This window comes from Myotis myotis, unplaced genomic scaffold, assembly GCF_014108235.1.
Source record: "Myotis myotis isolate mMyoMyo1 unplaced genomic scaffold, mMyoMyo1.p scaffold_m19_p_1, whole genome shotgun sequence".
Taxonomy (NCBI): Eukaryota; Metazoa; Chordata; class Mammalia; order Chiroptera; family Vespertilionidae; genus Myotis; species Myotis myotis.
This window is the reverse complement of record NW_023416313.1, coordinates 149,577,119-149,591,196: the sequence shown is the minus strand read 5'-3', so window position 1 is coordinate 149,591,196 and position 14,078 is coordinate 149,577,119. Positions and strand designations below refer to the sequence as shown.

General features: G+C 43.0%; 1 protein-coding gene across 6 annotated transcripts in view; it reads right to left on the bottom strand.

The window, feature by feature from the left end:
* Positions 1 to 12,982, bottom strand: part of CHD8 (chromodomain helicase DNA binding protein 8) — a 66,961-nt gene extending 53,979 nt beyond the window's left edge. Inside the window, exon 1 of one of the 6 annotated variants that reach the window (XM_036356375.1) lies at positions 12,895 to 12,982. The gene's annotated coding sequence lies outside the window, so the exon portion shown is untranslated. Of the gene's footprint in view, positions 1 to 11,010; positions 11,677 to 12,488; positions 12,686 to 12,894 lie in introns of those variants that run through there. The other 5 variants (XM_036356393.1, XM_036356446.1, XM_036356410.1 and 2 more) reach the window with 5 other exon arrangements.
* Positions 12,983 to 14,078: the final 1,096 nt, after the last annotated feature.

The window sequence follows — 14,078 nt, the reverse complement described above, 5'->3', positions numbered from 1 at the left end:
GTAGTGACTACACCTTATCCCCATCCCCATTAAGAGGCCAAATCTCTCCATCATGGGAGCGAGGCAGTCCAGTGCTGGGTATGGAGGCCTTTCACTCTTAAAGGATAAAGCACTCTTTCTGCCACAATTCCCAGTGCTGGTTTGCATTTCTGACACTGGAACCCGTGGCCAGCAGTACCTCTTTCCAGGAGCCCTCCGATAATTCCCAGCCCCTCCCCTCCAAAACAGCCCCTCAGCTCACCACAAAACCTGGTCTCCTGCCCCCATCTCATTTCTGCTAAAACTCAGCTGCTCTGGCGTACTGGCCAGTGTCCACTTTGCTATGGCACTCAAGATCACTCTAATCCCCAGTGAGACTAATCGACTCCAGAGTGATGGTATGCAAGCTTAAATCCCCCAAAGTAAACTGTTATTAAAAAGAGTTGCTGATGATCTGACCACATTTCCTCTGAAATGTAACCATTGAAATTCTACTTTCTGTACTCTAGGACACAAACGAGGAAGCAGGTTAACTTGGCTGTAGAGCTCCTATTTTTAAACATTCTAGCATTACCGCTACTGCTAGGAACATCCAATTACCACTTCTGTAAACAGCAATACTGTTGTTTTCCCATTCACTCAGGCTCAAAACCTCATCTTTATTTCATTTCTTTGCCTTATCAAAATCTTATTTATCCTCTAAGATGTACATCAAATGCCTCTTCATTTTCTTTACATTTGAGTATATGATATACCAAGTAATGTGGTAGTATTAGAGAACCAAAGATAAATAGATATGACCTCTACCTTCAAAATATAGGAGTATATTTGAGTATAAATGTGGGGAGAGGGTAAAGAGTAGGGAATTATGACAGTAGTGACAAATGTAAACAATTATAATACAGGGTGATATGTGCAATGAAATAAGCAGGGGGCTATTACAGAAACAGATGAAAGAGACTTAACTCAGTACTTTCTTAATGAAGAGTTAACTAGGGAAGGTAAGTGGGCTACAAAAAGAGGTATTCAGGTAGCAGGAACAGTAAAGAGGAAAACAAAACAAAGCACAGCAATGAGAAACAACATGAGGCATGTAGTGGAAACTCTAAGTAGTTCTGTAGTTCAGTCTTGCCAAAGTGTAAATCACAAAAAAAACAAATTAGAGGGAGATGAGATGGAAAGGATAGGTAAGGGCCAGACCCTGCAAGGAGGACCTTGAACACGATGCTAAAGCATTTTAAGAAAATTTTGTTAATCCTTACCCCAGGATATTTTTTTCATTGATTTTTAGAGAACGGAAGGGGGAGAGACAGAGAAACATCAATATGACAGACACATCGATTGGTTGCCTCCTGCATGTGCCCTGACCTGAGCTGGGGATGGAGCCTGCAACCGAGGTATGTGCCCTTGACCAGAATCAAAACCAAGACTCTCCAGTCCGTGGGCTAATGCTCTAACCACTGAGCAACCGGCTAATGCTAAAGCCTTTTCTTTTTCTTTTTTTTAAAAATATATTTTATTGATTTTTTACAGAGAAAAAGGGAGAGGGATAGAGAGTTAGAAACATCGATGAGAGAGATCAACCAGCTGCCTCCTGCACACCCCCCAGTGGGGATGTGCGCGCAACCAAGGTACATGCCCTTGACCGGAATCCAACCTGGGACCTTTCAGTCCGCAGGCCGACGCTCTATCCACTGAGCCAAACCGGTTTGGCTAAAGCCTTTTCTTATAGGTGGATGAGGAACCACTGAATCAGGGAATGGCATGGCCAGAACTGCATTTTGGTTAGCTAGCTCTGGCTGTTAGAGAACTGATTTGGGGGATGAGGGTAAAGAGTTCACAGAAGCAGTTAGGAGGTTACTATGGTAGTCTAGAAAAGAGTTGTAGAGTGGTATTTGCTGATTTTTCTTTCTGCCCAATAACCAAAAGCCCCCTTCCTACATTGGGGTAATAGCTCAGATAGGAGTCTTCAATGGAAGGCTAGATATTAATTTCCACTACAGGGCCAGGGAGCAGGGGGATGCAGGAGGATGCTGGAGGCAGAGGTCCCACCTTCACTTCCTGGCAGAGACAAAGTACACACATGGCCTAGACCAGTGATGGCGAACCTTTTGAGCTCGGGTGTCAGCATTTTGAAAAACCCTAACTTAACTCTGGTGCCGTGTCACATATAGAAATTTTTTGATATTTGTAACCATAGTAAAACAAAGATTTATATTTTGATATTTATTGTATATATTTAAATGCCATTTAACAAAGAAAAATTAACCAAAAAAATGAGTTCGCGTGTCATCTCTGACACACGTGTCATAGGTTCGCCATCACTGACCTAGACTAATTTACCTGGACAGTCCTTAGGGCAGTGGTTCTCAACCTTCCTAATGCCGCGACCCTTTAATACAGTTCCTCATGTGGTGGTGACCTCCAACCGTAAAATTATTTTCGTTGCTACTTCATAACTGTAATTTTGCTACTGTTATGAGTCGTAATGTAAATATCTGATATGCAGGATGTATTTTCATTGTTACAAATTGAACATAATTAAAGCATAGTGATTAATCACAAAAACAACATGTAATTATGTATGTTTTCCGATGGTCTTAGGCGACCCGTGAAGGGTCGTTTGACCCCCACAGGGGTCGTGACCCATAGGTTGGGAACCGCTGCCTTAGGGGAACTTTGACTTTGAAGAGGTAATGCAAAGGCCCAAAACAAGCAGTTAGACAGCATTCAGCAGTAGCAGACAGCAGAGTATTACTGCATCATCTTAAACAGACTGTTCAGTGGTGTGACCTTGGCTATGTTTTCCACATCTCTCACTTCCCTTGGTTTTAGATCTTTTTAAACCAGATTCTCTAGCATTTCCATTGATTTCGTAAGCCATACAATATCCTTCCCATAAATTCCCTTTCTTCTTCAGTTAGCCAACATGATTTTTGTTGTTTGCAAACAAGATGATTAGAGCCTAAATCATAGCAATGTGGTGGTTTAAAAGGTAATGATGGGAAGGAAGGGAAAGAGCTGATTAATGCTTATGAGATAAAAAATGGTAGAACCTGGAGTTTAGAGGCAAAGATGAGTTCAACTACGTTGAGTTTGTGGCCTATAGTATGTTGAGTAGTGATATTCAATAGGAGGTTGGATGTATAAATCTAGCAGTTGGCTTGGTGATACATGTAGAGTTATCAGTATCTAAATAGCAGTTTCAAGAGTGAGGATTACACAGGGAGTGTGAAGAGCAAAGCAAGAATATAAAAAACTGCACCAATACTGTTGGGGAGACAGTAGAGAATATTGGGGTCTGTGAAGAATTGGAGAACCATGTCCATTCCAGAGAGTGGCTGCTATTTAGCTCTAGTTAAGTGTTGCCCATATGTACATCCAATGTTGAGAGAGAACTTCAGATTTTTCTCAAGCCAGAAATAGTTTATGTAAATCTTCTAGGTTTTAAATGTACACTGCATAAATAAATAAAAAAGATAACTAATTTTTAAAAATATGTTTTTACTGATTTTAGAGAGGAAGGGAGAAAGAGAGAGAGTTAGAAATATCAATGAGGCAGAACCACTGATCAGCTGCCTCCTACACCCCCCAACCCCCCTGCAGACTCCCTACTGGGGATGGAGCCTACAACCCCGGCACCTGCCCTGACCAAGAGAACCAGTGACCTCCTGGTTCATAGGTCGATGCTCAACCACTGAGTCACACTGGCCAGGCATTTTTAAAAAGTGTTTAAAACTGTATAGAGGCTAAACAAAATGCTTAGCTGGAAATCCAATTAATGAGCTTTTTGGTGAGAAAAGCTAAGGAGGAACTCAGGAAAACAACAGGATTTAAGAATCAGAATAAGTTATACCTACCAAGCAGGTAAAGAAGGAAAAGCTAGAGAATCAGAGTGGGCAATGTCACAGAAGCAAAGAGAGTAGAGTATTACAGGGGAGAAAGAGAGAGCGATTACACTGAACAAGCAAAAATGTCCAATAATAAATGTCCATTGGATTTAATTGAAAATCTTCTTGATCCCTACTTTTCATTGTCAAGCCAAAAGTAATCAGTCCGATACGAACTTACACAGCATATTAAGTACTTTTTAAAAATAATTATCTTCTATTTTGTATTTCATTATATTTGTACATGGAGGTATTAATGAGCTTTCAAGTCAGAGGGATGAGGGTTCAAATCTTTGTCCCACAAAGTAAATTAACCTTTTTGAGTCTAGTTCATTTCTCTCTACAAAGAGGGATCAAGGCACAGGACCAGTAATGAGGATTAATAAAACACCTAGCACAATATTTGGCATATACCACTATGTCCTAGTAGGTACTCAACAAACATTGTTGGATAGACAGTTGGAAAAAAATTTTGTTTCTGCCAATGTTCTCCACCTAATCAGTTTTAGTGGGATCATCACCCCAATTAATGGCCTCTAAAATAATTAATTTCAGCAAGTTAATTCCTATGAGCTTGAATGTGCACTCTAGCTCTCTTCCTCTATATTAAATCTAATTTAAGGCAAATGGGAATAACTACACTCTGAAGACCATGTTCAACTAACTGGCTTTGTTCAGCCTAAACCTACGATCAAGATGTTCTAAATCACTAGTATCCAACTTTGAGTGGTGAGAGACCTAAGTTAAGACTCTCAGGGATCCAAAGAAGGGCCATAAAGATTTTTAGAAAAGTCAGTCACACTCTGAAACACTTTTCTTAATTGACTTCCAATATACCACACTTTTCTGGTTTTCCTCCTACCTCTAGCTAGTTCTCCTTTGCCATTCTCCTCTACCAGCCTTTAATTGTTGAAGTTCACCAAGCTTTGGTCTTAGAACCCTTTTATTTATCATTCTATACTTCCTTTTCAAGAATATCTAATTCACATGCATGGCCTCAATTATTATTCACTTTTTCCAACCAAATTATCTATATGCTTATAACTTACTTACTCAATAGCTCTTCTTGGTAGTCTCTCCATTCTCCTTGGTTGATCCACTTGTCCAACTCTTCCTATAAGAGGCTTATTGACTTTAAGGAGACTGATTCCTTGGTCATCTCTCTAGTTTCCTCCATCCCCACCGCCATGCACGCACACACACAAAGATGGTCACCAACCTCCAGTATCTCCTATTCAGTCATAGCTGCGGAGACCAGAAACCCTCTTCCTTACCAAATACATCCAATATTCGTAAATCCTACTATTACCTCCTAAATATCCCTCCAATCCATCCACTTCTGTCTCTACTGCCATTCTGGATCAATTTACTCTCCTCACTTCCCTGAACTAGTGCAACTGCCTTCTAACTGGTTCCCCTCCATTCTGCCTGTTTAGTTTTTATTTATCCTTCAGAGCTTATTTAAACATCATCATTTCAAAAAAAGCTTTCCCTGACCTTCAGACAAAAAGCCAAATTTATGCAGTATATGTTACATGACAGGCACTCTTCTAAAACAATGCAAATATAGAACCCATTTCATTTTCTTAAGACTAAAATAACTATCTTTATTTTATAGATGAGAAAACTGAGGCACAGAATGATAATTTTCCCAACATCCACAGCTAGCAAAAGCAGTGCCAGATTAAAATTCAGGCAGTGTGGCTTCAGAAGTCACAATTTTGCCCTAGCCGATTTGGCTCAGTGGATAGAGCGTCGGCCTGCAGGTTGAAGGGTCCCAGGTTTGATTTCGGCCAAGGGCACATGCTTGGGTTGCGGGCTCGAACATGCCTGGGTTGGGGGGGTGCAGGAGGTAGCTGATCAATGATTCTCATCATTGATGTTTCTATCTCTCTAGCCCTCTCCTTTCCTCTCTAAAATCAATAAAAATATTTTTTTTAAAAAGAAGTCACAATCTTAACCACCTGACTACATTATGCTGTAGGTTACATGCCCTGTTATAAATTTTTGTAGTACATATTGAACTGATTATAGTATAATTAATAGCTTGATGCCCACCCCCCATATTAGAATGCAAGTTCCACAAGGTCAAGGACTGTGTGTGACTTTTCATTACAATATTCCCTTTGCCTATTGGGTGGCAATGGACATTCAATATACATTTGTTGAAGGAATGCATGTTCAACTTCCAGCCAAAGGTTTGTGGGAGTGAGAGGTAATGGGGAGGTTTCTGGCAAAAGCAAGGGCTTCTCTCAGAATACAGAGATAGTAACAAATTAATGAGCAGTGGCACATTTTCCTACCAGAAGCATTCAGAAGAGGCATCATAAAATCATATGCATCTTCACTTTTTAGGACCTGCAGCGGACACAGCTTTTACATATAGCAAAAGGGGCAACAGGCAATACCCATAAAAACACTGTTTTTCTATAGTGCGACAGTATTGAGGGTAATGAAATTTTAGTCATCCTCTTTAGGCTTGGGACCATAAACACTCAGTGGTGGCCAATTTAAAGCTGTGGCAAGCGGCAACTAGATGACACTATACCCATATGACTCGAAAATAGGGCATGGATTCATTTTTAAGTGAGCCTCATTATGTGTTGTTTTTCTTTTTCCAGTAAAACCTCCGAGTATTGCTCTCTTTGAAACAGAAAATAAGAGCCTAATCTTTAGGTCCTTTGGTGAAGTTAGACTGGATCTTTCTCTTCACTGGCACATGGTCACCAAGGTGAAAGTAACATTCTGGATTACAGATGAGGAATATATAACTGGATCAATACGTCCACCTTGTATAAGGCCACTTTTGGTTATTCAGCACAGTAACAATATATATGTAATTTAGGTAACAGAATCCTGGTCCTCTTTATGCCCCCCTCACCACCCCCCCCCCCCCCCGCACAACACACACACCGCTCTTACATGCTCTACTTTTACTGAGGCAATATACATAAATTTGTTCAGCCTAACAGAAAAATATAAACATTTACTTTATTTATGAGGGATTGTTTTCACTGCAACATTTGTGTTAAAAAGGTGTGTGTGGCAGGGGGAGGAGAAACATTATAAAGCACTGTTATCACACTTGTGCCTCTAGGCACAAAAAATGACCCCAGTGACATGTGACTAATGAAAACTTAGTGTGCTACTTGGACGTGCATTGGCTAAAAATATGGAGTTATTTGCAAGACTGACCAAGTGATTTCCCCCTGTGGAGCTTAAAGTATTTCACATACTCTTATCTTCAAAATAACCAACTTAAATAAAAGAAACAAACTATTATTTTTTTTGCCTTTTAACAGACATGTTAAAAAAGAAATGTTACATTCTCAAGGTTCTACAACTGCTAAAGGTACAGCTTTAACAGGCTACCAGATGCCTACTTGTCTCATGTTGTGGTCAAACAGAGTTGTCCCACAGGGGTCAACACTGAACCTTTCAGTGGGGAGGCTAGATAATGAATGGGGCTTTGAAGTCCAACAGACTAAAGTCCTACTCCTAGTTAAGTTACCTAACTTCACTCTTTTATTCTTTTCTCCTCTGTAGAATGAAGCTAACATCACATACATTTCAGGATTATTCTGAAGATTAAAAGATAATGTACAGCCTGACCAGTGTGGCTCAGTGGTTGAGCATCGACCCATACACCAAGAGGTCGCTGATTCAATTCTTGGTTGAGGCACAAGCCTGGGTTGTGGGTTTGTCCCCGGTGGGGGCGTGCAGGCGGCAGCCAATTAATGTTTCTCTCTCTCCCTTCCTTCCTTCCTCTCTTTACAAATATCAATAAAAACATATCTAAAAAGAAAAAGGTAATGTACAATGTTTGGCACACAATAGGAAAGAGAAGTTTATTATTCCCTGTCCAATAATTTAAAAGAGTACCACCAAAGATTTCTCTCAAAGCAAAATTACTCCTTTGAGACTTGGCTGAGCTGATCTACTGAGCATAACGGTGGAATACAGAAATAGATGTAAAAGTTTCACAATTACAATAGCAGGAGTGCTGGGCAGGATGAAAAGACTCTGCTGAGAAAGCAGTAAAACCCTTTAACCTCAAGCCCATGGAAAAGACTTCAACCAGCACTGGCGTCTAGGGCAACATCCAGGTAATTCAATTAATCATTTTTCATCTTTGTAGGAATGGTGCCAGTGTCTCCTACTGCTCCATTTACTTCACAATGCCTGCTCATGGAGCTTACAGTTCTCCAACTAACCACGCTGTCCCTTGGTAGTTCATATGCCCAGATCCAGCTGCCTCAACTTCTGACTCCCATGATCTTTGGGAGAGGAGTAAATGTGAGTGATCGCTCCCTGTATATAAGACCTTATGAAAAAGATTGCTCCAACAGGAGGCATACCTGAGAAATAAGCAAAAGCACTACATTTTACAGGAGAATTGATGTGTTACTAATGTGCTCCACTCCACAGACAAGAGGTAAAAAAAAGAGAATGACTGGGCACTGATTAGAAGCAATGAAGAAACCACCGAGTAAAGGTTCAGTATCCATGCAACTTGGCAGCCCCTATTAAAAAAATCCAAAGTTTTTCCCATTCTGTTTATTTAGGCAGATGTATATCTGATAAAATCATGTTCTGTTACAAAATCCTGCTATGGCCCTGGCCAGTGCTCAGTGGTTAGAGCATTGGCCACAGGCCCAAAGGGTCGTGGTTTCAATTCCTGGTCAAAGGCATGCATGTTTTCTCTCTTTCTCTCTCCCCCCCCCCCCGCTCCTTTCCTTCCGTCCACTCTCTCTAAAAATCAATGGAAAAAATATCCTCAGGTGAGGATTTAAAAAAAAAAATCCTGCTATGATTTGGACTTTAAAAAGGTGGCCCAACTACTGAAATCACCATTTCCTCAAGAACTTAATGAAAAAGAAAATGCCATATCATTAATGGGACAATGTACAAATTATTCCATGTCCCAAAGGAGTAATTCCCAAAGATGTAGTGGACCCCAAAGTATGTAGTGAAAGAAAAAAAAATGAAAGTATATAGTGGGGGCCCAGCCAGTGTGGTTCAATGGTTGAGCATCGACCTATGAAACGGGAGGTCACAGTTTGATTCCAGGTCGGGGCATATGCCCAGCTTGCAGGATTTATCTCCAGTGTGGGGCATGCAGGAGGCAGCCTATCAATTATTCTCTCATTTGATGTTGCTATCTCTCTCTCCCTCTCTGAAATCAATAAAAATATATTTTAAAAAAAGAAGAAGAAGAAAGTACGTAGTGGGGAAAAAGAAAACACAAAAGCTTTGGATATTCCAAGGATTTCTGTAATGACAATGAAAGACAATTGGGGAAATCTGAAAGAGTTTACAGCGCTTGAAGTCCTTTCTCTCAGGTGAAATTAAGAATTAAGTTAATATACTTCCTTTCTCAGAGAAGTACTGACATTGTTTTAGAAAAATTACAGACTCTCAAAACCAAAAAGTCTTATTATAAAATTAGTAATTACTGGAGTATTGGGGCATTACCAAAAGAATTAGAACTATCACATTTAATGTGCTGATATACAGTGGAGAAAAGAAGCACCGTCCTATTATTGCCTAGTAATCTGAGTAGCATGCCATTTAATTGCCTTTTTAAAATGAAGTAAAGTCTGAAAATGCCAAATAAAATGAAGCCATACACAATAAACTTCTCTGGAAGTGTACAGAGGAAAGGGATGTTTCATTCTTTCAATGACAAACCCAATATTTTCTTAATAATTATGCTTAAGAGTAAGTTTCTTGTTAAAATCCTTGATTTGTCTTCGACTTTTTTTGGCATTTTTATTTGAGCAGGAGCCTGATGTTCTGGGAAGTCCTCACAAACACACTAACAAGAATATATTTAGACAGTCCGAAACTGAAGAGGCCAGAGCACTGTCGAGGTCCCTACACTGTTTAGAATACATTCCTGGATCCGTCCCTGCTGAAGGTGAACGTAAAGCAGTTATCCATGCCGGTCTAGTTTCTGTTTAAGCCTGCTGGACTTTATGATTATCATGTAACACACATTAGTGGGTAGAAATTAAGTGTTTTATTTTTAAAAGTCTCCTGCTGCAATCTGAAGGCAAGAATTAAGATATTTTTTAATTGATCATTTTGCTTCATTAAACAACCAAGAACCTGGTGAAGGACAGAAAATAATGGATAAGTGAAAAGTAAAAAAAAAAAAAAATTACAGATACTTATAGAAGAGCGTAATGAGAAATTTGTAGTTTAAATTTAAAACAACCAGTAACTACAAAAAGATGGACTTATTTTGCAATACAAATACAATGAAAATCTTAAAGGCACTATGAGAGAGTTAGAACACACACAAAAAGAGCTAAATTACAACTTCATACATGTACACACATAAGACAAAACTGAGAGGATAAAAGAGGGAAAAATCATTCAGGATAAAATTTAGAATGTAATAAGTGCTTAAAAAAACTTTCAGGCAACAGTGAACAGTTTCATATAGAAATATGACTATCCCTTGGGTACTAGAAACCATTTATTGTTTCTCTACATTCCTTAAAAGGCCTCAGCAAGACAGAAGCAAAAAGGTGCAGTGTCAGTGAGTAAAAAAACATGAAATGAACAAAATCGTAATGGAGGATGAAAGGAAGACCACTAACTTTGTAAAGAAAAGAATAAAAAATTTATTAAAGAGGAGCTCTATAAAGTTAAACTGAATAAAATACGAAATGACTGCCTGTGAGAGAATCAAATGTTAAAGGTAAGATAGTAAACACAGTACTAGGTTGGTCCCGGTAGTGTAAGGGTAGTTCATGCAAAGGCCTGCAGATTAGGAGACTTGCTCAAATGCAAGCCCAGAAGTGGACTGACTTCTAGGGGTGAGGCTGAGGTCCACAAAAATATTTGTCTCTGTTTATCCTCGAGCTATTAGGCTCAATGTAAGCTCAGAAGCTAGCTTAACTCTTGCAGGGCTGTGGACACAGTATCTCTAAAGCATTTGGTATCTCTCTGAATGTTCTGAAAATGTTACAGTATTTGAGCAGATGGGAATAGCAAATCTCATTTTTTCAGTAAGCAAGCACCGTTCTTGGCACCCACCAATTACTCTTAAGTGGTAGTTTTGCTTGGAAAGATGTGTGCAATGGTGTGTGTTTGTTTTTTAAGACAGATCCCCCTCACCATCCTACCTTACCTATCAGAAACTCGACCCTTCACGTAAAATGTCAAGTTTTTCATTTTACAACCAAAACTCTGCAGTGGTGGTGATTATAATGCCAGGATTCTTCCACTCCAGCACCCAGCGACGCTGCAGACAAGGCTGTCCTAGGAAATACAAGATCTGTGTTTCCTGGTGATTCACAGCCAGCTCAGCAGATTTGTATCATTTTCTATCCACGTCTAAGTGGATTTTGTCAACTTGGGAACTGACAAAATCAAAAGGCCAGATGCAGAAGAAAGATCAAACCACCTGGGGAAAGTGTGAATTGTGCAAGTGTCCGCACACTGCTTCATCAGATGCCTTATCAACATCCATCACGTCTTTGCTACTTCAGCTGTAAACCTCCCACCTGAGCCTGTACACACACACACACACACACACACACGCCCGCCTGCCCTGTCTTTGGCCAGTGTACTTCATCCTGCCTCGCACACCCACCCACTGGTGTGCCACTCTTGCAACTCAGGCCTTCTTAAACGAAAAATGTTTTCCTTCTCATAACTCTTGTTAAGGGGGCAGGATTAATTCCAAAATACTTGGAATGGGAAGCCTCTCACATTCTGGCCCGAAAGAGGTTGACAGTCTGTCCCGAAATCTATTTGGTGACCAACTCCAGAGAAATTCTGCCGCGGAAGACAGGATCTCATTAAACTAGAGGAGGTCAGTCTTCACATCGCAGACTCAGCATCTAGTGCCGAAGGCGCCCCACGCCAGGTGGGCCCGGGCCGGTGGCAGGATGACCCCGGCGGAGAACCCCTGGCGGCACCGACAGGCTCAGGACGGCGGGGGAGTAAGTAAATGATGTAAAGGATCTGGGGCCGCGGGGTGCGGGGAGGCAGGAGGCAGGAGTCACCCATTCACTCTGCAGCTCCTCTGGCTGGTGCCTGGGACGTTCTTTAAAAGAAAAGGACCTCGAATGCTCGGTCTTTGGCTTGCGGCTCGCCGTGCTCAGTCGCTGCAAAGAGTGGGTTCACTGAACGTCTGCCCCCCCCCCCCCCCATGTCGCTACACCGGGCACCTCCTCCTCGAGGGCCTTCCCCACGCCAGGACCGCCCCGACAGGGCAGGCAGGCGCTGCTGCATTGGCCCAGCCGCTGCCAGGGCAGGGAAGTTTCCGGCGACACCAGAGGCAGGTAAATAAAGAAGCTGCCCTCGCCCCGAGGCAGGGGGAGGGGGCTGCCGCCCGAGGAGAGTTTACATAATGCCACGGAAACCCCGTCCGCGCTGCGGACCTGTCAATGGCCGGGCCAGGCTGGGGCGCCCTCCACCCCCACGCCCGCCCCCACCTCCAACCACTCTCCCAACGCCTGCTCTTCTCCCCCGAAGACCCACCGGCATTACACGCAATAACATCTAACAACCTGCACACGCTTACCCCATGCGTTCCTACCCACTTTTACTGTTAAAACACAAGAGCACAAGCCAAAAAAAAGCAAAAAAAACCCCACAAACCCTAATCTCCCACTTCTGAGTCCAAAGTATGGAGTAACCAAACGGAGCCGGGGAGGTCTCCCTCCTCCGAAGGGGCAAGGAGAACAAGGAGCTGCCGTGAAGTCTGCACCACGCCCAGGAACGCAACGACAAGCCCCCAAACTCCACGGCGGCCGGGGCAGCTCCCTCCGCGGCGCGCGCGGCTCGGGCCCCGCGGCCGGCGGCCGGCCGCTCCCCCGGCCTCTCACAAAGGAGAATGGTTCAGTCCAGAGCATCACCCAGCACCTGATCCCTCAACAACTGGCGGGCGGGCAAGGGGCGGTGGATCGAGGAAGGGGATGAGTTACTGGAAGCAATTCTAAGAGCCTTCGCCTTTGCAAAGACCCCTGGACCAGCACTGAGGAGCGGGCACGAACGGGGAGCCTACCTGAACCAGTCCCGGCACTTCCTTTCCAGCCAGCGTTTCAACTCACCCTTTCGGAGAACAAGGCGCCTTCCGGCGGAGCATGGCCAGCCCTCGCCTCAATCTAGCTTGCTAGTAGTCCATTCTCGCCCGGCTCCGCCCACCTACGCTTCCTCCGACCAATGGCAGAGCCGACGCCCGGCCTCTTTCCAGCAGGGTTGTGTGAGTCCCATCCCGGAAGTCTCCCGAGGGTGGGAGGTCCTAAAAGGCTCCGGAGTGTACGTAGGCAACCACAGATGTGCCTGATTGAAAATAAAATCTGGCGGTAGCTCCTGTCGGCAGGCTCAGTCCACAGGCGTCCAGGCCTCTTGGCATTTCTCCTGCCCCCGCCGTTGGGGGCGCTCTGAACGAATACATTTAGTTACCTATTCCTGGGAAGCCATCTTGGGTCCGGCTGGTGCCCTGGGGCAGGAGGAGGGAGTGCGTGGAGAAAGTGGAGCGCTTTTCGGCCTTGTGTCGGGCTGCTGAGGTCCAGCCCCAGCTCCTTATATAATAAGAATGTCCCTTGCTCACGATGGGGAGAAGCTGGGATGTTGCTGGATGTGGTGAGAGCAACGCCACCCCTCTCATAGGAGTGAGGCGATCTTAGCAAATCAAAGCAGCAGAAATGAGTTCTTAGAAAGACTGGTTTTCCCAGTTCCTGGAGTAATCCCAAATGGTCCCCTCGCTCCCCGGGACATCAGGGTAAGACCAACATAAGTGATGTCTCTATTCTAGGTGCTTCTAATCCTCTCTTGCAAGTTTTCCAGTGTTCTGTTCATTGGACTGGGAGTCCATTGGAAATGAGAAAACAGGTTTTAGGGAAGAACTTTTTTTTTTAAAGGACTAAATTCATCAGTAGACCCAAACTACCTGTGAATACAGACAGAGCAAATGATAGAAGTCTTAAGAGAGAAATTATATGTAAGGAAGAGAGCCATGAAGGGACAGCCTTAAAAACAGGCTGCAGCGAGTAATTTCCTAATAACTGCATTTAAATAGGAAAGGAGCCCTGACCGGTTTAGCTCAGTGGATAGAGCGTCGGCCTGCAGACTGAGGGTCCCAGGTTCGATTCCAGCCAAGGGCATGTACCTGGGTTGTGGGCACATCCCCAGTAGGAGATGTGCGGGAGGCAGCTGATAGATGTTTCTCTCTCATCGATGTTTCTA